General features: G+C 33.1%; 1 long non-coding RNA gene and 1 other non-coding gene across 2 annotated transcripts; one reads left to right on the top strand and one right to left on the bottom strand.

Annotated features, from left to right (window-relative positions):
• Positions 1-1,990: 1,990 nt before the first annotated feature.
• On the bottom strand, positions 1,991-7,154 carry LOC145804655 (uncharacterized). The gene is made up of 2 exons (XR_014346869.1): positions 6,995-7,154; positions 1,991-2,284 (listed from the first exon to the last, which is right to left on the bottom strand). It is a non-coding gene; the product is annotated as an uncharacterized LOC145804655 (long non-coding RNA).
• A 1,324-nt stretch (positions 7,155-8,478) lies between these two features.
• On the top strand, positions 8,479-14,761 carry LOC114309291 (putative serine/threonine-protein kinase PIX13; the record flags this gene model as incomplete). Its single annotated transcript, XR_014364653.1, has 6 exons — positions 8,479-8,610; positions 10,194-10,329; positions 10,440-10,582; positions 11,254-11,377; positions 11,590-13,333; positions 13,834-14,761. It is a non-coding gene; the product is annotated as a putative serine/threonine-protein kinase PIX13 (transcript).
• Positions 14,762-27,636: the final 12,875 nt, after the last annotated feature.

Below are 27,636 nucleotides of genomic sequence, written 5' to 3'. Positions count from 1 at the left end.
TTAATTAGCGAGAATAGTTAGTTAAATTTGTTGTTGTAATAATTAGTTAATTAGCTAGTGTAGTTAATTTATTTTATTTGGTTTGTAATAGTTAGTTAATTTGTAGTAATTAGCTAGGCTATTCATTCGGACCCTCCTGCGCGAGGGCAAACATGTAATAATGTGTATGTCTTCCAACCACAGATCTTTCTCCTTTTTATTTACTTGCTTATAATGGGTAGTTTAGAACATCATGTTTCATTTAGCATTTCTCATGTTTGCATCCACTTGTCTTGCATGCATCGAGACTCGGTTCATCATTCTAACAAGCATTGTCGTTTATTGCTTCGGTAAATACGTGTTGCTATCAAGTTGATTCACATGTCATAATTAGTAGCCGAGCCTATTAGTTGCATTATCGCATGTATTGCATTAGTCATGTTGCATTAGTTAGGGGCATGCATGTTTTCTAACTCTTTTTGTTTCTTTCGACTTGCCTTGGAGTACGAGGTGAGCGTTTTTCTGCTTTAGCATATCGTATGAGTGTGATTGTTGTCATATCAAGTATGATTACCATGAAACTAAGTGCTTAATTGATATATCTACTTGAATGTCAGTGGATGAAGGCTAATTGCTGGAATTGGAATAATTTGAATAAATGTGCATATGCGATCACTTTTTCAAATGGTACATATTCGAAACAATTTTCAAAACAAACATGAATCAAAGTATTTTAATTTTTGCAAATCAGTCTATACTTGTGTATAACATATAATAATGTTAGCCTAATAACCGGAACAAGAGCATATAAAGTAAATAAGAATCACATCATGATTAGTAAAGGCCGATCTGTAATCGAGCGAGTGGGGTGCTCAATTCATGACCTTCCCCTCTCGTACCTAAGTTCCCGAACCGAGATAATCTTGGTGATGATGGATACGTGGCCTTCAGCACAAGTCATGGGTTTCCTAAATTTCTTAAAAATATTTAAGTGGCGACTCTGTATCTAGCAAAACAGTCTATTTTTGGCATTTTTATTCAAAATTGATTTTCTAAAAGATTTGCCGGATTTGGACTCTTTTGTGTTTTTCTATTTCACATTGTACTTGTGAGATCAGATTCGGAACCACGAGAGTCCGAGCTATAGGGCTAGTCATATCCGAAAGGAGCACGAAAAGTCAAGCTACAGTCACTAAACTTGTTCTATATTTTATATTTCAATTTAAATTATTATTTTACAAATATCCGTGTTCATATCCCAATAACCTTTTAATTGTACTAAGAAATCCACTAGTTATTATACACTACTCCAAAAAAAAATTCACTAAACAATTTATATTATAAATCAAAATATATCCACCAAACAACTTTAATAATAATCCATTAAGTACAACAAAAAAACCATCAATGCAAATCCCAAAATGAACTAATGTGGAGTCTACAAAAAAAAATCAACACTCGATCTTGATTTGCAACTAAAACTAAGTATCAGTTTAGGAAAAAAAAAATTCAACACTTGATCTTGATTTGCAACTATGCTTTCAAACATCATCAAAGTGCAAAGAAAATAAATAAGAAAAACATTAACATATTATCAATTACATTGTATAGATAACTATCATTGCAAAACAAAGAAATGATATTGCCCTATCATAATATGCCCGACTTATCCTTCTATCAACTGTGCTACCTAGTGCAATTAAACTCTTGTCCATGTCTGACTATACCGAGTTAATTAAAGTTAGGTGAATAAGACAAATTTTATGTATAAAAAAATAAAAAATAAAAATTTTAATTAAAAAGAGTGAATGAATCCATCCAGATGAAATCAATATTTGATTTTCTCATAAGGTGAAATAGCGTGAATGAATGGCATGATGTGAATCTATGAATCCATCTAGATGAAAATCAACTTTTATGCCACCGCATATAAGGACTAATTAAAGAACGCTCATCAAAGTTAATACAAAACTGTGGTAGTAGTAGGTACTCGCTCATCTACATTGGAAAGTGGACAACAACAAACAAAGATTTAACATAATGCAAATTCGACAAAAATATCCATTGGAAGATTAGAAGAATAACATAGCTAAGCTAAACAACACAAGTCACAATGCCGCGTACAAAATTCAGATGAAGTTATTACGTAGCATGTTGCGTAGCATTCACTAAAATGAGTTTAGTACACCATTAAGTAGCCATCCAATTAAAAATAATATATACATCAACTTCCAACTATTGGGCCCACAAAGAGAGCTCAACTGTATTCAAGGTATGATCAGCATGATTAGTTAAGGGGATCCCCCTGCATAAGGCAAACCAAACCCAAAAAAAAAAAAAAAAAAAAAAAACACCGATGACTGGTGACAATTTCAATTGGTATGCTATGCAAATAGTTTGGAGCACATATCATCTAAATTAATCAGGAACTCTATCTGTCGTCCTATTGTTAAGTGAGGAAAAGTAGAGAACAAAAAAGCACATATAATCTAAGTCATGTTGTTTTCCTTCGTCAGTCAAACAAGTCTGAGGTTTAAAATTATGCCCATGAAAGGAAAAACAGAGGATTATACTTCATAAATTTCCTTACTTTTCCCCTCAAAAGCTTCCTTTTGGAACATTTTTCTCCCCTACCAAACATAGCATCAAGCTTTCACAAATTTTTGTTGCACCAGTTTGCATAGAGCCAAAGAATTACAGTAATTTACAGGAGCAATAGAACCAATACTTTTTAATACTAGATATATAAACACTTCTAGACTACTAGTTTTAGTCTGAAATACCTACATAAATTGAAATCATGAAGTTCATTAAATTTTTACTAATTCGGGCTTATTCTATCAAACATGATTATTATAAAATTAGACATACCAAACCAAACCAAACCAAACCAAACCCTTGCGTCCCAATCAATTGGGGGTAAATGCTATATACTTAATTAGTAAATATTTTAATATATATATCCCACTGCGAAAAAATGTGTTTCCTCTCTTATCAAATGTAGTGATAATTATAATGTATAATTCTCTATTATAAGCAGTAAATGGGCAGATATAGGGTCCTGATCACCAATTCACCATAAACTCATTTCCAGGCACTAACTTTAAGTTTAGAATCAATTTTCCTATTACCTGTACAAATGAAGTCTTAAGTGCCAAAATCTGGCTCTTGATAAAATACTTAAATCTGAAGTTTGCAAGAATACGCAGGTTCATAAAGTGTATGTATATATATAATTGTAAGGTTAATTCAAGTTTTTTTTTTTTTTTTTTTTTTTCATATTGAATTTAAATGGTGCTCTTATTAGATTTTTAGAAGTGGGCATGTTAGTTTATTATTTTCATTTGCTTATTTATTCTCCATCTGTACCATAGTCATGTTCACTCAATATGAAGAGTTTTGGAAATGAGTATGCAAAATGTCTTAGCTTTTGGAGTTGGAAACTTTTATGTTTCTTTAGATGGGTAGATACTTTGGAGACTGCTCACTAGCCTCAAAACACTTAAAAAAAAACCTAGAAATAATTTGCAGTAAAATGTTCATGTAGTCTAATGATTCCTTAAAAGATATCAGTGATGATGAGCATTTGTCAACCATTTATAGGATCACAAAAAACATTCAAAATTAGTGCAAGAAACTTATATATTGGACGTCATTCCCTTGAACTTGTAGTTGTTGATCCAATTTGAAGCAAGAAACTTGTGTACTTGACCTCATTCCCTTAAACTAGTAGTTTCAGATCCATTTTGAAGCTAGAAACTTGTGTACTTGACCTCATTCCTTTGAACTTCTAGTTGTAGATCTGAGCTCTATAACTTATGGAGCCTGATTCCACAATTGAGTGTGGATTTGACAAATTGGACTTCGTAAATTTTTTATTAATAGTAATTCTCTTAGCATTAATGTTGGCTGGAGTTGCCTAAGACATATTTTTTTTTTAGTTTAATCTTTCTTTCTGTTAGTTAATTGTTCAAGTTGCTAAGATTGCTTTGCCTTAGGTTGTCTAGACTTGGCAATTGTCTACCATTTGATGTGCTTATGCTACCTTTTCGACACAAAGTGGTTAATCTTAGATTCTAATTTGTTCTTGCTGCCTAGATTAATGTGATAAGACTCTTCAATTTTCCGTGTGTGTTCTCATGGCACTATATGGGACCACATAATAACAGTAGATAAAAATGCTATTCCTAAATACTTGGTACAGAGATAGCTGTTGGCATTCTCTGTACAAACCTAGCTCTCCTGTTGAGGTGATTCAGAAAAGAATTGTCAATCCTGTAAGGTTTAGAATTCTTTTTGTGAAGAACTTTAATAAGAATGCCACTAGTGATTGGTTTTTGGACAGATGGAGGCTCCCTTCTTCTGTACTGAAACTGGGGTGATTTCTTATGGCTATGGCACTAACGCTCTGAATCTTGTATGCTTGGACTTACTACTCTTGCAAGTCTCCTTAGGCTGTGGGTGTTTGTTGGCTGGAGCTGCTCCTTATTTCCTCTAATGAGCTTCTTTACAGGTCCTGTTGGTTCCTCTTTAGGGATGCTGAGGGTTGAGTAATGTGATATTTAGGATGAGCTTCTTTGCATTGTTCCCATATGTTTATCTAATTGTTTTCTCTGCAGTGTCTACCTAGTACTGCTTGTAGGGAGAATGATGGTTGAGATTGATGAGGCCAGATATGTTAGGTTATTGTATTTCTTGGATATTTGAGTGATGTGAGTTCCTATATGTGGGTTCAGTGAAAGTGAGCACATATGCTTTTACCAGCCAAAAACAATAACTAAGCAACCTACCCAAGGCAAACAACAAACAAAACAAAGCCTAACAAAAGGATGCAGAACTCAATGCCCCATAAAGAAGCACCAGCAAAGCATTACTAAACTAAAATAAATAAACCTAACAGAAAAAATAAAACCACAAAAATGAGAAGCCAACCAAGGGAGCAAGCCTTCTTAGCAGGCCAAAGTAGTAGCCAAAAGCAACACCACAATAGCCAAATAGTAGGCCAAACCAACCATAGCAACAGCCAAGCAAACCCACCAAAGACAAGACATCCAAAAATAAGTAGAAGGACCAACTAAAAACCCATTTTCCTACATCCAGTAGCTAGTACATCCAAGAAATCAAGGCAAATGGGCAGAATCAAACAAGCAACTTGAACTAGCAATGCCATGGACATGGATTACCTAATGGAAGATGGGCTATGAACATGGCTAAGAGAAGCAGAGATTAACAAACTAAATCCATGTATAGCCCACATGGTAAGGCTAAATGAAAAGAAAATAAATAAATAAAAAAACTCCACATAATTTCAGAAACCACATAAACAAAGAGAAATAGGGTCTGTGAACTTGCTAACAGAAGGAGAGCTCAAAACAAGGAGGAACTACTCAAAGAGAAGATGACCACAGCCAACTAAAACAAAGGCAAGAAATAATGGCAGTAGCAGAGCATCATGCATCTACAAGAATCCTCAATTAGCCAGGTATGGTATCCAAAAAGAATTAGGAGGCTAGTCCAGCTAGCAAGGATGATCACAGAAGCAAATGAATCAATCCAAATCATAACCTTATTAGTCGATTTTATTTTTTTTTATGAATAACCTAAGTAGAATCTTGACCTTTTCACTCTCGTAACCTAAGTAGAATCTTGAATAACCTAGCTAGTCATTCTTTAATTATTAAAATAAAAATTCATTATAGATCTTGACCTTTTCACTCCCCCAACCTTTTTAAACAAGAATTGCAATTAGCACAAATAAATACTACCAAACAATGTCAAAGATTCATCAAAGAAGCAAATTAGACATTAGTATTATTTAACCTCCAATAAGAAAGCATTATTTTAAGACTCATGAAAAGTGTTTAATCTGAAGTTAAGATGTTAAATCTTATTATTTTGGTGATAGAAAGTGTAAATTTAGCTAAAAATAGCAACTTAACTCTAGAACATGATAGAAGGGGAAAATTTGAGAAAAAAAGAGGCTAGTACCAATGCACGAGACTCTATTGTTGAGGGGTCTAAAGAGGGTCAAATGCACGCAGTGTTATCTCTACATGTGAAGAGATTGTTTCCGTGGTTTGAATCAGTGATGCCCAAATTGCCATGGAGCAACTTTACCATTACACCCAGGCCTACCCTCTCAAAATTTAGGGTTAAAAAAAAGGTTTCAGAATGCTTTTACAAAACCTATCAAATTCAGACACTATAACATATTGTAATGGCCGTAAGTACTGGTGTGAAAGTGCCATGGTCGACAATGCAAGCAATTTTTCATCACACTAATATATCAACCTACTATAGATACTATTTCAACGATAGCATTACATAACAATATTAGTGATTTTCTAAAACCAGCCAAAACTTTCCAGCATAACAAGGAAATTTCTCAAGATGGGAAAAATAAGGAAACAAAATAGTTTGGACAATTACTTGATGTTAATAAGCATAATTAAATAGATAACAAATTTATAGAGTTGGAGTAGCATAATCAAGCTGCTTCAGCTAATAAACCTTTGCTAGAAATCTATTGACAATCCTTTTTTCTTTTTTTTCCCCCCCTTTCTATCTATAACAGATAATTAGCTAACTTCCTTGAGGGTTAACCCTCCTCCCTCCCCGAGTCATTATTTCATCAATATGTTACTTAGAAACCTGTTCAATAGGGGAAAACTGTGAAGGCAGCGGAACTCAATCAATGTTGTGAAAACAACCAAGCAAATAAGTAATTGTCTACCTGTCTACCAGGGATAAACATTAACAATCAAATGAGCAAAGCATTAATAGCTAACAATTAACTACCAAAAACCCAAAAAATACATATAAACTTGAAAACCCAAATGATAAATCAAAGTTTTTAAATCGCTCAATAAAGAAAACAATTTCAAATTTATTTACCAAATCAACAATAAAGCCAGATTATAAGTCAGAAAAAATGTGAAGATTGAAAACCCATAAAATTTTTGAAACAACTCAATTAAATCGATAGAATACAAGAAAAAAATAGAGAAAAATGAACCTGGGGTTTGATGTAGAGAGTGGAGCCCTGTTTATACAAGAAGGGTCAACTGTAGTGTAGGCATTGAAGGTGGGGTAGCGAGGGCAAAGAGTGATGGCGGAGAGGTATTATGTGCGTCTGTTTTGATAGAGAGAGAGAGAGAGAGAGAGAGAGAGAGAGAGAGAGAGAGATGATAAACAGAAAAGGGGTAAAAAAAAAATTAATACCCTATTTTTTTTTTTTCATGCTGCTCAATACATCAAAATTTTCCTACAAAAATTGGTGATAATATTATTTCCTCACCAAAAGATCTCAAAAATATTAAAAATGATTGGTGACAAAAATATATTCCTCACAAATAATTTTGTAATTAGGGACAAATTTTTTTGTCACCAAAAGTCCTAAAATTTTGGCGCCACAAAAACAAATTAGCGGGAAAATTTTTGGTGATGAAATTTAATTTTTTCTCACCTAAAAGGAACGATTTATTGACGAAAATAAATTTCGTCACCTATTATTTTTTTTTTTTTAATATATGTGACAAAATTTATAAATTCCTCACAAGTCATTCTTATTTAGTGACGAAATTTATTTTCTTCATTAATTTTCGTCACCATAAATTATTTTTGTTGTAGTGGTGGTTGCAAACGAAAACAGACCATTGGAGTGCAAGCTTGTAGAAGGATGGAATATGTACTGTTGGTTGAGCGAGTGGTGGTTGCTGTGCCCTTGAGGCTTGTCCTACGGAGGTGTTAAGTACAGAGAACAAGAAGACTAATGAAAACCTTCATCATTTGGAACCCAAACTCTCTTCCGCCTTTCTTGCGAAAATAAAATAAAGTGCAGGGTAAGCTTATGTTACACTACAAGAATTTACACATTTTGCGACCACTTTTGCCGACCAAAAAAATTTTTGTCGCAAAAAAATGACATTTGGCGACCAAATTTTAATTAGTCGCAAATGATCATTATTTTTGGCGACCAAATATTTTTGGTCGCAGAAGGTTATATTTTGGCGACCAAAAAATATGTTGGTTGCAAAAAGTGGTATACTTTTGCCGACCAACTACAAATTTGGTCGCGAAAGGTCACATATTTCTTGGCGACCAAAAATTTGGTCGCGAAAACCTTATTTTCAGCAACCAAAAAAAATTAGTCGCCAAATTAGTACTTTTAGCGACTAATATTTTAGTCGCCGTTGATTAAGATTTGGCAACTAAAAAAATTTGTCGGCGAAAGAACCTGTTTTTGCGACTAATTTGACGTTTGGTCGCCAAAAGTTTGGGGGGAAATTTGATTTTCAGTGGGGGCGGGATTTGAATTTTCTTTCTCTCCTTCGGTGCCCACTCTCTCTACCAAGCCTCACTGCCAAGTCTCAGCCTTTCTTTCTCTCTTTCTCTCTACCTAAGAATCCTCCTCCACATCTTCTCTTTCTCTCTCTAAAAAAACCCCCATATTCAGTTTTGTATGGCAGTTCGCTTGCTAGCATACGAGGTAGCTGACCTCATGGTCGATGTCATTTGCTACCTCTGCAAAGACGAAAACCTCTCTTCTCCTTCCTCTGCTCTCAAATCCCCTGTTTCTGTCTTGCTCCCCAAACTTCCTGGTCTTGTCAGGCACGTCGAACCCTCTTGCAGGTATGGCTCTCTTTCTCTTTCTCTTTCTCTTTCTCTTTCTCCACTTCCCTGTTCTTCCCCATCATCTATCTACAAAGGAATACATGATTTAGGGCAATCCATTTGCAAAAAATGGGTTTGTGTACTGAAATTGTTCATTGGGAAATTGATGATAGGCACTGGGTATAAACCGTTGATGATTTATTTGAAGCTATCAGATCTGAGGGCGCATCATTGTTTCATATTATTTTTTTTTGTTGGTCTGTATTTTCATGCTATTTGTGTATATTTAAAGCTGCATTCGATACTTTTTTTGGGATAAAAAATTGGGTTTTGGGTTTTATATTCAGTATTTATGCAATAAAAAATTGGGTTTTGGGTTTTATATTCAGTATTTATGCAATGTGCCTGGTAGATTGAGTGATTCACTTTTATATTTTGTTGTATTTGCTTTTATAGATTGCTTGATGATAGGTTTTTCAATGTGTAGAGGGGTTTCTCCAATGTCCTCTACATGTTCGATAAATTGCCTCAAAGAATTGACCCCACAACTCCAGCCAAGAATCTATGCATGTTTTATATTATGTGTTATTGATTGTGTGTGCAGCTTTTGTATTTGTTTTTGCCATTAAAGTGGTGACATGGGAAATGCCTTTTTAATGATAAGAAAAATTGCTTAGGTAAATGTCACTGTATTATAAAAGCAATTTGAGGTCTCTACTTTATTAAATGTCTTGATTGAAGGATTTTTATTTTATTTTTTGGCCAGATTGTTTGATGGACATTGTGTCTATTTCTATATCATCTTTTAGTTTGTTTTAACTTGTCTGTGGAAGGTTTCACTTGGTCCACCATTATTTACTTGGCTTTGTTGTGAGTCTTGGTGGCTCTGTCCAAAGATCTTTTAGTAAATTTTCTTAGATATGATAACAAATCAATGGATGAGAATGTAAATATATAATAATTACATCTAACAAGCATTGCACGAGTTGTTGACAATGTCATTTAGTATTCTCCTGTCCATATTTTAATTCAATTTATAGGTGACAAAATTCTACCTTTTGCAGTCAAGTGGCCGATATAAATATAAATGAAAAAGGAAGATGAAACTAAGAAAATGAAGATTTTCTGGTCACCTTCCGTGCGAAAAGAATGTAAAGCAATGCCCTCTTTCTTTCTTCTTTCTTGGTTCTTTTGCAGGTTTCTAAACCTTTAAGCTTGCAATGATGCAGGCTTGATATTCACCTTGCAGCTTGTATCCAAACCTATGATTTTTTCGGTTTTGTGTTAGGCCTAACAGTCTTTGGCTGTGACTTGGGGCCTCTTATTTTTGATTAATTATACTCTAGATGAAAGTTAATGAGATCTTTTTTGGTAAGTGATTTAATGAGATTTATTGCCCTAGAAATCAACATAGGAGTTTTAAGGGAAATGTAGAATATATTTTGTTTTTGGATCAGTGTTCCTAATGGTTCATGGAGATAGTAGTAGACTCGTGAAATATCTATTAAGTGGCTACCTGTTTTAGAAATTTTCCTTGATCTTCATCTGCATAGTAAAATCAATTTTAGTGAATCTAATGGTCTGTTTGTTGGAAAATTCAGTCAGAAGTGAATTTTCTGGGAAGGCTTTCTCATCCGAACTTAGTGAAGCTGTTTGGGTACTGTTGGGAGGATCAAGAGCTGTTACTTGTATACGAGTTTATGCAGAAGGGAAGCTTGGAAAACCATCTTTTCAGACGTAAGAACGTTAGCAAAGAACAAAAGAAAAGAAAAGAAAAGAAAAGAAAAACTAGCTGTCCATGGTTATATTGCATTGAATTGATTGCTGGATTTTGAACGGTTGTGCAGGGAGTTCTGCTGTTGAGCCACTTTCTTAGGACATACGGCTCAAAATAGCCATTGGTGCAGCACGGGGCCTTGTTTGCTTGCACACATCAGACAAGAAAGTCATTTACAGGGACTTCAAAGCATCTAATATACTGCTTGATGGGGTGAGAATTTATATGATCGTGCCTCGTAAGTTAATGAGTTGGATTTTATACTTGTGTTCTGAAAAGGCACTGACAATAAGAATAAGTAGGAAAAGGAACTTTGAATATGGTGACTATCTTGGAATGGAATGTGTGTCCTCTGTTTGAGTGACAAGGGAATGTAAGAAAAGAGTTGAGTACATTTTTTTTTGGGGCGGGGGAAGGGGAGGGGAAGTTGATCCCGGGGCTCAAACCTGGGTTTTAAGCTTGGCTTACCCCTAGGTATCCATATTTTTTTTTTTTTGCAAAAATCTGTATCAATTAGAGGGGGAGGGAACGTCAAAATTGTGACCTCCTCCTAGTGAGGAACGAATCATGAATTCTGGCCAGTACTTGTTATCTGTGTTTTCTTAATGACAAGGTCTATAATAAGGTCTCAAGACTTGGGAGAGTGACTTGAGCACTTATCTAGAATACAGGGACTGCCATTTCATCTTTTTAAATCATTCAACAAAACAAGTGGTGTATCAACATCACAATCATGTAGATAGATATTTCCTCTAACGGCATTCATGTAATGAGATTCATCCTGTGCATTTTCCATTGAAACAAACATGACCTACGATAAAATGGGGCAAACATGGAAAACAATTATTCTGAAAGCTTTTGTGTGTTTTGTTTTCTTTTTACAGAACTACAATGCAAAAATCTCAGATTTTGGCTTGGCAAAATTGGGGCCCTCAGGTGGAGAATCGCATGTGACAACACGAGTTATGGGCACATATGGTTATGCTGCTCCAGAATATGTTGCAACAGGTAAATATGAATCCTTTTTTGTTAAAATGTTTAGAGAATTGAACCATACAAATTATTCCTAAAAGACATCTTCTATGAACAAGCACATGAGAGGCAAAGGTTCCTGCTTATATGTTTTATTTGGTCGATAGTTCATATGATCTAGGTCGAAAAATAAAAAATAAAAAAACCCGTCCCTTGTGGTAAAATGAATTAGTTCAAATTTTCAACAGGTCATTTATATGTGAAGAGCGACGTGTACGGTTTCAGTGTTGTGCTGCTGGAAATGCTGACAGGTTTGCGGGCACTTGATTCCAAACGCCCCAGTGGGCAGCATAATCTGATTGATTGGACAAAGCCCTTTCTCTCCAACAAAAGGAAGCTGAAATCAATTATGGATGTGCGGATGGAAGGGCAATATTCTTCAAAGGCAACGTTGATTGCTGCTCAACTCACTATACAGTGCCTGGAATCAGAACCTAGAAAATGCCCCCCCATGAAAGAAGTTGTAGATATCTTAGAACAGATTGAAGCCATGAAGCAAAAACCAAATGATCACATAAATTAGCTAATTAAGCTGCAAAAAACATGATATATATATGGTTCCGTAACTATGATCTGATCTCATAGAGCCTTTTATGCTAAACTCTACTTCACAAGATCTAGATGTACTTAGCTAATTCCAACTGATTAAGACAATCAACCTGATGTGGTTATGAGGTCATTGTTTCATAAAATAGAACTTAACAATCATATGATCACATAAATTAAAATGGATGTTTGTATTTAACATACTCCAAGGAAAGAACAGAGCACCACTGAGAATAAAGTGAATGCCCTCAGGTTCAAACCCCCAACCTCAAGATGATAAGCTGTGTTTTCAACAATTGAACCTGTACCCCGCCTTATTCTTAACTAGAAATCAGCATACAAAAAATAGTGTGGCATATTTAGAACTTGCACTTTTTTTCTAACCGATCCAATGCATGAGACAAGTAGACCGTTGAGCCTTAGAGATACACTTTTACTTAGTTTATCACAATATGATTTTTTTAATTAGCATCCTACACTGGTACTCCATCCAAGCACCTAGAAAAAAAATTTGACTTGGAATAATCACACTGATTGGTGTGTAAATTTTTTAATGAATTATGCAACTATAGTTATGTATTCACTTCTATGAGGAAAAAAATAACAATAATTTACTTTACTTTCTTGCTCAGCAAATATCATTAGGAAATAGAAAGGTAAAGGAGCATATAAACAATGTCCAGTGATTCTTCCTAGTGTGGAATGAGTAAAGAATCAAGCTATACTTGTTGCACTCATCTCTTTTCCTTTCTTGATGTAATGAGTTCTTTGTTCATCAATAAAAGTTTTATTTTGCCAATCTAAAAAAAAAAAAAAGGACCTAAAACAGTTAAATATTGTTTTAGTTTGTGAGAAATTGATTTTAGGTTTTTGTACTTATAATTGGTCTGTTATAATTTGTAGAATCTATAATAATTTATATTTTAATTTAAACAGTGGCTAATTACAATTTGGTTGGGTGTAAATGTCTAGCATTGGTCTATACTGTTTGGGTGCTTAACTGGCACTTATTGAAACACTTTGTATTACATATATTTTGTAAGTTAACATGATTGAATAGAACATATGATAGCATGGGTGTAAATGTCTAGCATTGGTCTATACTGCTTGTATTACAGTTACTTTTGATCGTCAATTTGAGAGTGTTGTGCTTATTTTGTGTTACTGCGATGTTCAGCTATATGCTGCTTGTACTGAGCTGTTCTGCTGGTATGGCTGCTAGGCTATTTGTTGAGCAGCTTTGCTACTGTACTGCTCTGTCACCAAGTGTTCCTGCTGCAGCTTTCTGTGCTGCTGAAATACGTGATTTTGGATGCTACAGTTGGCTGCTACAACTTCTGCTACAGCCCATATGGATGCCTCTATTTGGATTGTTGCAGAATTTGGGTAAGACAAACTGCTGTTTTGGGGTGTGGTCCTTATTTTATTTTAATTTTCTTTGTTTTTCTGTTTGTGTGGTCTTCTCCTGTACAGGGTCCCTTTTACCATATAAGTGTATTCTACACCACTATGCATCTGTGCCAATTAGTGGAATGAGTTGGATGGCATGGTTACATTTAGATAGTAGGGTTCACGTTCTTATGTGGTGTTTTATGATTGGATAGCAGGACCACATATGAACGATGACGTGATATCATTGTTGCATTGAAGTTTTACTCAGTAGCCACGTCATTCTTTATATGGACAAAAAAGCTACAGAGCCATAATAAGTAGTCCGAAAAATGGCTAGTGTGTGGATCAGCTTCACTTTAGATGTGACTCACATCACGTTAAATTTGAATCTTCAATACTCACTTCTATTTTTGTGAATTCTGTATGGCATCGCATTGCATTGCATATTGGAACTTAGTGAAAGATGCTAATATCCTCTTTATTACTGGTTGCAGGCATGGGGTTTGGACTGAGATTTGGAACATAAAGATGAGTATTATCTATTGTTTTACTGTACAATAAACATTGTGTATTGTTATTATTATTATTATTATTATTATTATTGGGGTTGACGTCGCGCTAGTCGGAAAATTTGTTGATGCAGAGGAAGATGACAGTGAGTGATACCTCAGGGTTACTAATCTCTTTACTGTCATTGGGAATTTAATTGTCTGCAACTTCTGCTGAAAGCAGAGGCTGTGGATATTTCTTCAATAATTAGAGAGAAGTCGCAAGAAAATAAACTGGTTTGATATGGATTTCATTTTCTTTTCTGTTCTCAGATTTTTTATTTATTTTATTTAATTTTTTTGGTTGAGAAAACTCAATTTTTAGAGAAACACTTCTAGGCTGTTTTTAGGGTAAATTACACTTTGCACCAAATCTCATTTTGGTTCCTACATACGAAATCATGATAATCAACCTCCTGCACTTCTAGTCAAATCCCATTTTGATCCTTACACATAAAATCGTGACAATAACTGGACCATGATTTTTTGTTCACCGGCTGCCCAACTACATAATGATAGCAACTTGTATTCAGTCAGAATTAGAGAGTAGTATAGTATAGTGTAACCTGTATTCAGTCAGTATTAGATTGAGGAGAGACAATGCCTAAGAAGGTATGGTTTTGTAGTTAATAAAATGGAGAAAGATTCAAAAGAATGTTGGATTCAAATCTAACTCCATTCACAAAGACATTAATTGTTATTTTACCTGTACTCGATCTGATCATTATATGTTATTTTACTTGCTGCAATTTGGACACCATTAATTTATGCATTTGTAATTTTAGGCACAAAGTGATAAGAACAAAGCAAGTCGTGCAGAGCGAAAGTATAATCATACAACTGGAACAAAAAGTTTTCCACGTGTTCAAAAGGAGCAGGTTAATTCATCTTTTCATGTTGTATATTTAATATGATAAGGTATACATAATGTGACAGAATGATATAATTTATATTTTGGAATATATTATTTTGTAGAAAAATAAGTTGGGACACTCTCCAACTTGTGCTCACATGTTTAAAGTATGTTATACAAAGGAGACTGGAACCCCTGAGGCAACGAAAGCAATGATAGTATGTACCAAATAATTATATGTCCATTTGAACTTGTAGATTAGTTAAAATTTCCACATTATAATGTTGAGTTATTGAAATGTATATATTAAGTTATGTTTTTTGCAACCTTATAGGATGAAATGAATGAGAGGACAACCTTAAATGCAAATTTATCGAATAAGGGCCCAAATGATCATCATGGATTGTATAGAAATTGAGAAACTTCTTGATTTTTAAATATTGTGAAATTTCTAAATTTCAAATGCTACACATTAGAAACTCACCCAGGAAAAAGTGCACAAATCATCATCATGGATTGTGGGCCTTATTCAAGATAATATAGTACTGAGAACACCATACATTTTGTTGTATGAAAATGTTAGTGTTTGTATTTATTTTGATGGAATATGATCTTCAGGTGGTGATGTCAAATGACATCGTTACAGAAGAAAGAATACAAATTAATAGTCAACTATATATGGTGGTGACTATCAACACCAATTCATAGTTTGTATTTATAGGTGACAGTCAACTATCAATACAAAGAATTAATGATCGATGTATCAAATTTATTAGAGAGCTGTTATATATTATTTGCTTGTTTTAAACATTTTTTTTTATATCACTGATCAATACATGCATGATAAATATAAAGTAATATATTAGTATTTGCTTTTTCTAATACTTATCTCTAAATAAAAACGATTAGAAATAAAACTACCCAATAGTCACAAACTTAACTTTTTTGCAGGTATAAAAAGTTCCGTTTTACAAGTAGATTGCCTACCTCCCCTTTGAGGAGTGAATTGGTTTGGTTAATCAATCGAACAGCCTTTGGGTAGTCAAGTGCCACACCCATTATCCGATCTTTCGGCATTGGCATCTCCCTTTGCATCAGTTCCGATATTGCCATGTAATGAAACATGTTCATCATCCATTCATTCATTATTTATCAATCTAGATATATAGGTTGCCAAAATAGGAGTTTAATTTAATTCACATGAAAAGTTCATTGAGGAAGATAGGAGTTATTGACAATATGGATCAATTTTAGTTGCCGTGTTTGGTTTCTGCTGTGTGGCACTATATTGGATCTGGAATGGTGGCTGATCCAATTTATTCTATAGACATAAGAATGCTATTGTTTTATTTACAATTTGATAATGGTAGTCATTTAATTTGCTAATGTGACCTTTGCTTTTCATGGACATTTTTCATTATTTGTCCAATTTTAAATGACATTATTTATCTTTTTCTTTGGTACAGATGGATGAACTCGTGCACAAAGCTAAATTGTACAGGACAAATTGGCACTTTTTGCATTTTTGGAAGGATTATATATTTTTGTATAGATGTATATGGAAAATATTAGGGTAGAATAGTAGTTATATTTTTGGATACACTACTAGTTATATTTTTTGATGGGTGTGTATAGAAAATATTTGGTAGACTAGTAGTTATTTTTTTGGGTTGATGTACATGGATAAAAATTTCAAACATAATAACAAGTACTTGTTATGTTTTAAATTTTATGCTAGATGAAATATGTAGTTTCGAATTATTTGTGGATGTAAACTTATAATAGTTGCTGACTTTAATTAAACAGGTTCAGAAATGGTTGATATATGTATTTTGTTGAATGTTGATGATTCAACTTATTTGTTGGTTTGAATGATTTCTTCTTTTTACAGATTATATTGAATAAATTGGATGAATTATTATAAATTACAGGTTTATTTTGTTGGATGTTGGCGACCAAAATTTGGTTTTGTTTTTATAGTTTTGGCGACCAATTGATTAGTCGCGAAATGTCACAATTGGCGACCAAAAAAATTTTGGTCGCAGAATGTCACAATTGGCGACCAAGTGATTAGTCACGAAATGTGACAATTGGCGACTAAACAAATTTTGGTCGCAGAATGTCACAATTGGTGACAAAGTTTTTTGGTCGCAAAATGTCACAATTGGCGACCAAACAAATTTTGGTCGCAGAATGAGACTATTGGCGACCAAAATTATTGGTCGCGAAATGTCACAATTGGCGACCAATATTTTTTGTCGTCAATTGTCACAATTGGCGACAAAAAAATTTGGTCGTTGAATGTGCTAATTGGCGACCAAAATTATTGGTCGTGGAATGTGACAATTGGCGACTAAGATATTTGGTTGGCAAAAGGCGACTTTTCGCGACCAAAATGTTTTTGCGACAAAATAGATTAGTTGCAGTAATGATATATTTAGCGACCAAAAATTTAGTCGGCAAATCCAACTTTTCCCGACCAACGAAAATTTTGGTCGCGAATTACTTTTGCCGACCCTCAATTGGCGACCAAACTAGCGACAAAAAAAATTGGTCGCGGATAACTTTTGCCGACCAAAAATCGACTTTTAGCGACCAATTTTTTTGTTGCCAAAAGTGTTAATTCTTGTAGTGTTATGATACACATCTCCTTTAAAGTGTGTATCATATATACCATTTTTTCTTTTTTAGATAGCATAAGTATCATATGCACCATTTGCTATGATTTTTATGTGTTTGGTTATGACCTAGCGATGTTATGAGATATTGCAAGGTTAGTAATGACCTAGTGATGTTTGGTTATAATTTAATATTTTTTAGTTACGTCCCTCGTAATATTAAGTTATGTCATTTATGATAATCAAATACATAAATAACATAACTTTGCATGTGATACATGTCCTTACCAAAGAATTCGCCATATTTATAAGGCAAACTGTTGTGGGTAGTTTTCAAGTCATAAAAAAAATTTATACCCTCCAATGTGATTAAACTTAGGCCTCGTTTGATAACATCACTTTTTAGTTTAAAAGTTAAAAAGTCACTAAAAAAATTAAAAAACCAACAACCTATACAAAAAAATAAAAGATTTTTTTTTTAACTTTTTGCACATCTTTTTATAAAAAATTAAAAAGTCATCTTACTAGTATTTTTTACTTCATATTTTAATTAAAAAGTCAAGAAGTTATTAAAAAAACATATTTCCAAACAAGGACTAATACAAATTTAATCATACTTACCACTAGAGTTGATCAAATAATGGAATTTATCTACTAATCTAACTACTAAAGTTTAAATAAATCTCGTATCATTGAACCCTGTGCCTAGACAAGTGAATTATCTACTGATACGACTATTTTTAACTTATCCAAGCCATTTCTATTCCAGCCTTACGGATTACATAGCATTTGGTTTTGATCCCAAAATCAACAACTACAAGGTGGTGCAAATTGTTGGTGTATATGATTACTATCGCCACCGTGGCTTCCTAGCGTGGTTCAAATATACATGCTAACTAGTGAGTCATGGAGAGAAACTGAAGTGGTTCTACACAGTGTATATAATTGTAAAAATTGTAGCACATTGTAAATAATTGTAGTTTTTTCTTGAATCATTTTTGTCTTTTTGTATTTATTTTTATGAAGACCTTTTATACAACTTATGACTAGGCTTGACTAGGATGTTAGAAATTTTTGTAACTCTTGGCCGTAAAGTCTTACCAAGTTAGGTATGCATTAAGTTTGGTTTTATTTGTATTCACCATCTTGTATTCTATATTTTGGCTTTTACGCTAACATAATGGACAAGGTAAATTCTCTCCATCTTTGTGCTTCCAACTTTGTTGCTAACTTCTCCATCATAATTCCATACTCCATAACTCCACAATAAAAACAATAAAAAGCTCCTTTCATAGAGTGGAAATAGGATCTACATATATAAATGGAGCATTTTACTGCCTTGCCTTGGACATCAAAGGCCAAGGCAAAGGGTGGATGAAACTAGGTGAAACTATGACCCTGAGCCAATTGGTGTACCACTCAAGAACTTTGAAATGTGGGTGATAACGACTAAGGGTAAGTCTAGCGGCGTTGTTGGAGAAGAAGAGAGTTGGGTTAAACAATTCACGGTTGAGCCTCTTTCAGGAATTGACAAGCCTTTGGCCATTTTGGAAGATGACAAGTTATTTGTTCAAAGCTCCAAGGAGAATTGATCTTATGTGACCTTAGGACACATGAAACTAAAATCTTCAACTTCATGGAACAGTTAATAAATCGTATGTTGCATTTTACCAGGAAAGCTTAGTTTCAATTCAACAACCGAATAGATCCAACTAATGTTGTATTTGGTTGTCGGATATGAGAAAGGATTTGGAAAAAAAAAAGAAAAGGGTGGATGAAACTAGGTGAAATGTAGATATATTTTATTTACATTTCACCTTCCTTTTCTATTTTCCTTTCCAAATGCTTACTCAAATTCCCCAACCAAACACTGCGTAAATGGAATGGTTAAAATAAAGAAATGTCTTCTCTCCAATTCAGTCATTCGATTGGAAAATGCTATTTGGTTTTGTGGTGTTTATTACGGATTGGGGGTGCATGTTGTGCCCCCAGCACAACAGGCACTGCTGTGCAGCCCTATGAGCTTATTTTGGGTCCGTTTTGATAATTCGAACCGTTCATATTTTAGAGTATATCGAGTAGAATATACATATAAAACTTAAGTTAATCGGATATATAGTTAACTTTTTCATCCATTCACATTTATATTCATTTTAATTCTTTAAATCACAATATTATTTATTTTTGAAGATACAAATGTGAGTAGATAAAAAGGTTAACGATATCTAATTAACTTAATTTTTGACAGTTATATTTTATTTGATGTACTCTAAAATGTGAACGGTTCAGATTATCACAACAGACTCCAAAATAAGCCCATAGGACTGCACAACAGTGCCTCCAAATCCGTTTATTACATGTCCTAATTTGATCATTTGCGCTGTTACACTTTATGTAGACTACTCACAAAAATAAATAAATAAATAAATAAAATGATCGATCACAAGATACGTAGATACATAATTTTATTATATTTGTCTTGAAAATACATACACATTATTTTCAAAATCATACTTGTTTATTTTTGTAATAACAAATATGCTAAAATTATATAATTATAGATATCATATCAATTTAATTTTTTTGTGTTAATAATCTAATAAATTGGCCAGAAAATTGAACAACTCAAATATTTTAAACAGGCCAATGTGGAGCCTATGGGTCTAAATAACAATCCGGCCTAGTTACTGGACAGAAAGGATGGACAGAAAGGATGTGTTTGATTGGAGGGATTAGGGATGAATTATTCACCGTTTGAATTGTTTATTCAAAGGAGTGAGTAGTCCATCGTTTGTTTTTTTTTTTTAGTCCGCTGGATATGGAGTCTGGCCGGACTCCTTATTCCCCATATGGGGGATTATATTATCCGAGGGAGGGGGGTGTGAGACAATTTTGGAGGGACTATTTATTATTGGGATTAAGTAGTAAAATGACCATTTTGATCATCTACTATTTAATTATGTATTATATTTAGAAAAATTCAATAAAATTTAAATGTCTCAATTTAAAAATAAGATAATTTTATTTAACTTTTTATTGATGTTTTTTTTTAAATAATTTTTTATAGATATTTTATTGATGTTTTATTTTAAAATTTTGTTTATATTTTATTTAATTTCATATTTAAATGTTAATAGATGTTTTATTTAATTTCATTGTTTAATTATTATTATTTTTAAAAACAAATTTATTTAAAATTTTAATTAAAAAAATAACATATATTTTTATTGATATTTAATTTATTTAATTAAAAAATAAATTTATTTAATTGTGTAAAAAATAAAATAAAATAAATTTTTATTTAATCTAGCTAAAAATAATTAAAATATTAAAGATATGTTTAATATTGCTATTACTTAGTAAACAATTGAAAAAGAGTAAAATAGTCTTTTGTTTATTTATCTTATCCAATCCGTCCAACTAAATATTGAATTCACTAAAAATAGTCCTTTTTAGATATCTAATCTCATGAAAAAACAAACATATAATACATATCCAATCCAATGAAATAGTCCAGGGGATTCACAGTCTTAAGATTTAAGTCCGATGGATTCTAATCCTCCTTATCCAGTCCGTCCAATCAAACACACCCAAACAGCCTATTGCCATAAAATAATGTATCAAAACAAATTTTGATTTGCTTGACATGGAACCAAAAATAAATTTCTGAATGAAACATAAATACTTATATATGAATCCCATTTGAATTTTTCAAGCATTGGAGTGTCCATGTCTTATTGTGAGATTTATTTTTGTATTAATAGAGTGTTTTTTTTTTTTTTTTCTGAAGTAATGTCATAGCTATCAAATTTTTCTCTCTCATTTTGGAGAGAGATTTTAAATTTTTGTTGATCTCCAAAGTCAAAATCAAAATCAAATTTTAAAATTCAATTCATTATTAGATTAAATTTGGTTAGAGGTACAAGTGAAAACTTGATTTCCGTCTAAAATCAATATATTAGTGTCTATTTTATCAATTATTATTAATAAATAATATTAGAAAAAAATATATAACAATTTATGTTAACATAGAAAATTTATTACATCAAATTGTCATTTATTATGATCCTCAATCTGATCCGGTACACGTCACGTCTTATTTTCAAACATCAAAATATTAAAAAAATAATTCTTAGTAGTGTATATCAAATGAATAACATAGGCTTCGTTTGGGAAGTTACTATTTTAGTAGGCTATTTTAGTTTTTGGTTATTTTAGTAGGCTAAAATTTTTGTGTTTAGGAAGATGATTGGATTTTTTTGTGGTTAGATGTGATGTTTGTGAGAGAAAAAGTGAAATGATTATGGATTTGATGTGATATTTTGTCTTATTAGCTATTTTAGCCTATTTTATCTTTTTGTGAATTTTAGCCTAAACTAAGCTATTTTTTTTCTTGCCAAACACCCCCGTAATAAAACACAAACCATCGTATGACTGCGGGCCTCACCTATCTCGTTGTTTCATTATCCTTTCTCCAAGTCTCGCCTCACCTGTCTCATTCTTACATTCAATTTTGTGTTTTGTAGTGTAAGTCCTAAAATAAATGGCGTGCAAATAAAAAAAAAAAAAAAAAATCTCTTGATTATGAAAGGGTTAGTGCGATTTCACAATTTTTTCAACACCATGCTACAAAGTGCAATGATGTGTTATGTTTTGGACATTTTTTTTTTGCAACACCATCCTACTTTTTTTTTTCTTCTATTGCACCTATTGGGAAGTGGCATTTTAATTTTTATACTAGTATTATTGCCATTTAATAACCACAAAACACAAAATAAACCTCTGGGGTGGACAGCCAATGGGTCTCCATTTTATTATGTTCTTATTATACATTTTTGTATATCCAACATTTTAGTTATTTTAAAACTTATTACATAATGGTGGCATAAAGTGGTATTTGTTATATTTCTATTCATTTTTCTTTTCATAGAGAGTAAGGCAGGCATAAGATGGCTTGATCTGAGAAGTATTATTACTATTTTTTGATCATTGGCTTGTTTTAATTTTTAATATTTGAAATAAAATTCAAGTTTCAAGCCAACTACCTGTTTCTGTTAACATAAACTTGAAAGGGATTGTCATAGACACTGAGAAAATTTATTTTAATTGAAGTGACAAAGAAATAGTTTTAAGATCATAAAAGCAACTAGATGATTATCTATGAACAAGTTTTAACATTCGTTTTTTAGTTCAAGAAATTCCTAAAACAGATAGGATAGGTATGGCTTCGTTCCAGAGCAATGTTGGTTGGACCCATAGATTTCATCACCGAGGTGTTTGTTTAATAAAAGCAGATTGCAATATAATGGATGGTTAGTCTTAAATAATAGTCCCTTAATTATTTGGCTAAAAAAAAAAAAATCTATATCTATATCCCTATGTACAAACCCAGATCAATTGTAATAAATATAAAAAAGGATAAATTATGTAAATAGTCCCTGTAGTTTACACAATGTGTCAATTTGGCCCATGTAATTTCAATTTACTTGATTTTGCCCCTTAATTTAACGGATTATGTCATTTTTGTTCAATAAATAACGGTTGTTAAGTTAATCCAACGGAAGGTTAAACAATGTGTCAATTTAGTCCCCATACTTTACATAATGTGTCAATTTAGTCCCTGTAGTTTCAATTTTCTCGATTTTGACAGGGACTAAATTGATACATTGTGAAAAATACAGAGACTAAATTGACACATTTTTTGACTTTCTGTTAAATTAACTTAACAACCGTTATTTATTAGACTAAAATGACACAATCCGTTAAATTATAGGACAAAATCAAACAAATTAAAACTATAAGGACCAAATTGATACATCGTGTAAACTACAGAGACTATTTGCATAATTTTTCCAAAAAAAAATTGAGCACATCAACCCCACCACCACTTGAGCAGACTATAGTCTCCAAGACAAAGCACAGTGCAATAGAAGATGGTCAATAACATATATCAAGTTAGACACGAATTCGTCGCCGCCCTCTCCAGTTCCGAGCCCGGTTCCTTCTTCCCCATGTCAAATTCAAAGAAAGTATGGGTGGCCCTACTACAATGTGGAGGACGACCCAGTTGCCTCGCTCATTTGGCCAACGAAGGTTGCAAGTAAAGTGAATTTTCATCATTTCTAGACAAATAGTTGTGATTCGGTTGAAATTTCTCAAGGAGATGACGATTATGACAGCGGAGAAAGAAAAGAACGAGACGGAGTTGAAAGAATTCGCTCCCAAGTCAAGAAATGAGAATAAACAAGTTAAATTGCTCATGTGGAGATAGAGAGAAGTTGCAACCTTTGTTGTGGTGTGAGTCACTGGTCCATTTGCGGAAGAGTCTGGGTTAAAGGAGTTGGGGTGTTTTTAGAAAAATGGTAGAAACCCATCTTAATGAATCTAATGTGTAGCAAAAGAGTTTGGGTTAGGGACTTTGAATTTATATGTGTGTGGGGGTAGAAATTGAATTGATTAAGTGTGGGTTCATATATAAAATGAATCTAATTTTTTTTTTTTTTGAGTAAATTTTAGATTGATAAAGATAGATTTGTAGTATTGTTGGTATTTTTATGGATACATTTTTGATGTAACGCCATGGGTAGTCACATTCAAAAAATGACCATAATAATAATTAATTAATGATGTTCAAATAAAATTTTGAGAAAATTTTAGATTAGTAAAAAAATGATTATAATTAAGTGGTAAATTTTATAAATATTAATAATTAAAATCATAATTTTTTCATAAATATGTTAATTTTCTCAAATTACTTTTGATTGATAATTATTTTTTTAAAATTTTTATACAAAATAATGCGGCTTTTTATGACCTATTTATTTTTAATCAAAACATTCACTATTATTATAATCTCAATATGTAATTAATACATCATTCTACAAGCATTTTTTATATAAAATTCTTATTTAGAAATTATTTTTCTTATTCAAATATAGTGGGTCATACATACGTATGACTTTTATTCCATAAATAAGAAGTGAAATAAAAAGATGAAAAAAAAAATATTGACAAATAACCCCCTTTTTTTTTTTTTTTTTCTTCTATATGTCTATGTTTGGGGTCTAAAAACGAGATCATCGTGTAAATAACTCTTTGTTTTATTCATTGGATTGAGCTTTCTTCCGGTCTATAATCTGAATTGGAGGATATTGTCCGGACCTATGGAGCTTACCATATGTTCGAATCGTTCATTTTGTAAGATCCTTTGTATACGTTAATTAGAAGAAAAAAAAATTAGATCAATCCAATAATTGTAAAATATTCAATTTATGGTGTTTGTCACCAAAAGATGGATAATTTATTTTTAAAAACATATTTGTTGTTTATTTATTTTCGATACAAATACAATAAAATGAATAAACTACGATTATTAAATCAAGCTATTTTTTTTGAAGATAATATATTCGAAAGATCTTACAGAATAAACCATTTCGATCATTAAAATGAAAACCGTGATAAACCCATGAATTTGAACAATACCCTTCAATTTAAATTATGAACCATTGGAAATTAATTCCTTATTCATTACTGTTGGCTGTATGATTTATAAAAGCCAATCACAATTCAACACGTGGCATGAAGAGGGCAATTTAGGGAGTTAATATAAGTCACCAACCAAAGTCAGACACGTGTCAGCCCGTATTGATAATAATGGATCTACGTAGCACTGAAACAATTGAGAGATATAAGGTGATGTCGTCTAACAGTTACTCACAAAGTTCAAATTCAAAATCAGGAGGGAAGCCTAACTACAAAGGTGGCGTAGTGGGACTGACTATGAAAGAGCATGTTTAGCAATCATGGGAGGACATTTCGACGGTTAGAAGCCTACTTCGACGGTTATCATTGAGAAGTATAAATAGCAGAGAAGGCCCCAGAATGAAGGACCCAAACTCAGATCAAAAAATCAGTTTATTTACTTCGTATTTTTTTTTCCAGTTTTTTACAATTCTTTACATTTCTGCACTTCAATTTTTGTACTGCACTTCATTCCTAGGAGTAGTTTCAAATAGCTTGTTGTTGTAAACCTCTACGAGGCTGGGTTAGATCATTGTAAGTTTTTCATTTTTACTTAATGAAATTCAAATTCTGGAATTATTCATTTGTTGTTATTTACTAAATTCTCCTAAAACAAGTTACCAGTAAAAGTCATCTTCATTGAGGCTGAGAGAACTAAAACACAATCATCTGATAATTGGTTGGCAAGTAAATATTTTGTAAGGACTGATTGATTCTTGCTGGCACGCTTGAAATTACATTATTAACCTTCGAATCCAAAAAAGCCAACATATATTTTTGGCATGCCTGGTGGGACTAATTGAAATGGCTAGACGTAGGAGATAAGGAGAAAATGAATGCTTAGAAGAAGGTGTGGAAGGAGAGGTAAAAGTACCTGATCCAGAGGATAATGTGATAAGACATCCTATGGAAGCACCTATCTCATCAGAATCTATGGTCGAACTGACCAACAATTCAGAGCATCCACCACATGTTCAAAATATTGGACGAGGCCATGAAATTGGGCCATCCACTGTTCCATCCACCTAGCCAATGAATCTATGGGGAGGCTTGGTAGATGCCATGAGACAGCAGTTAATGTACACAATAGAAAGATGGGCAACATCCTTTATGGATCGAATGAATTCCCATTAACCAACGAGCACAAGGCATATGGAGGAAAATTCAAATGTTCCTCAGTAAAAATTGGCTAAAGATAAACAACATTTTCAAAGTAATGGACATACTAATGGTTAGACTAATAATCAAAATTATGAAAGACCATCACCTATACCTTAGTCATGGTATGAGCCTCTTTCGAGGCTTGTGGTAAATCCAAATGACTCATTACCTAACAGAGAAGCCATACAAATTGGTGGATTTGGGCCAACACAAGAAATTGGCATGAGAATGTTTTCACATTCCATGTTCGAAGCCATACCTGGCACAATGGGGTTTCCCAATATTTGTTCGAATTCACACTCGGGGGGTTGGAAGGGTTTCCTGCGACTGGGAGAGAAATAACACATGTTCCTATTATTGTAGCACCTTTTGCAGGTCCTTTCGTAGAACAGGCTCAGAGAGGTCAACCATATCCTCAACAACAACCAGTACCATAGGGATAGCCAGTCCCGAATATACCTCCCTATGAACCAAGAGGACCTCAGGCATAAGGGTTTCCACCAAATCCTGTGTTTGTTCCTTCAGTGGTAGTCCAACAAGTACAAAATATGGTTCATAGGGACCAAATTGCTGATATTGTCAGAGAAATGTGTGGACCTATGGCTCGGAGGGCTCAAACTCCTGTGTATAGGAAGCCATACCTAGAATGGGTGGATAGGGTGCATGAATACCCAAGGGGGTTTAGAATACCATACTTTGCTCTCTTTTATGAGAATGGAAACCAGTCAACAATAGAACACATTGCTAAGTTCGCAGCCCAATGTGGTGAATTTACCAATAATGATTATATGAAATTAAGACTTTTTCCAAATTTTCTAACTGGGGGCATTTTTGTATGGTATATTAACCTTATACCTGGCTCTATCCAAACTTGACAGCAAATGGAGAAGGCATTTCATGCCCAATTCTTCCAAACAGAACCAAAAGCTTCTATGGCAGACTTGGCAAGGTTGAGTCAAAGGCCTGATGAGAAGACTGTTCAATTTATTGTCACATTCAAAAGAGCACGAAATAAGTGTAGGGTCATTCTACCAGAGCTTGAATTTGTGAGATTGACTCAAAATGGTTTAGAGTTTAGGTTTCGAAAGAAGTTCGACTAAACTGAGTTTCGAGACTTAGTTGAATTAACCTATAAGGTGTCTAGATATGAATCATTACTTGAGAAAGAACAAGATCGAAGTAATGCATCATGTAAGACTTATTATAGAAATCCTAATTACGAAATTGATGCAACAGAGATCGTAGAAAAAGAGCCTATGACCTGTGAGGCATTAATTCCTAAGGATACTACAATAGACCAGTAGTTTAAAAAGAAAGACCTTCATAGGAAATACTCTTTCGATTTAACAAAGGCACATGACATTTTTGATCATTTGCTTGCAGCAAATTTCCTAAAGTTACCAAAAATTCCTTCTCCAGAAGAACTCAAAGGGAAAATGTATTGTAAATAGCACAATTCTTAGTCTCACTCAACTAAAAACTGTATTATTTTTCTGGACATGATCCAAGAACAGATTCAAAAGGAGAGTTTAAAGTTCCTAGCCAAAGCAGAGAAAGCTATGGGGATTGGCACTAACCCATTCCTAGAGATTGGGG

Source organism: Camellia sinensis, chromosome 1, assembly GCF_055761805.1.
Source record: "Camellia sinensis isolate YWXY chromosome 1, ASM5576180v1, whole genome shotgun sequence".
Lineage (NCBI taxonomy): Eukaryota > Viridiplantae > Streptophyta > Magnoliopsida > Ericales > Theaceae > Camellia > Camellia sinensis.
The sequence above is the reverse complement of the archived record's forward strand: the minus strand, read 5'-3'. Positions and strand labels throughout refer to the sequence as shown.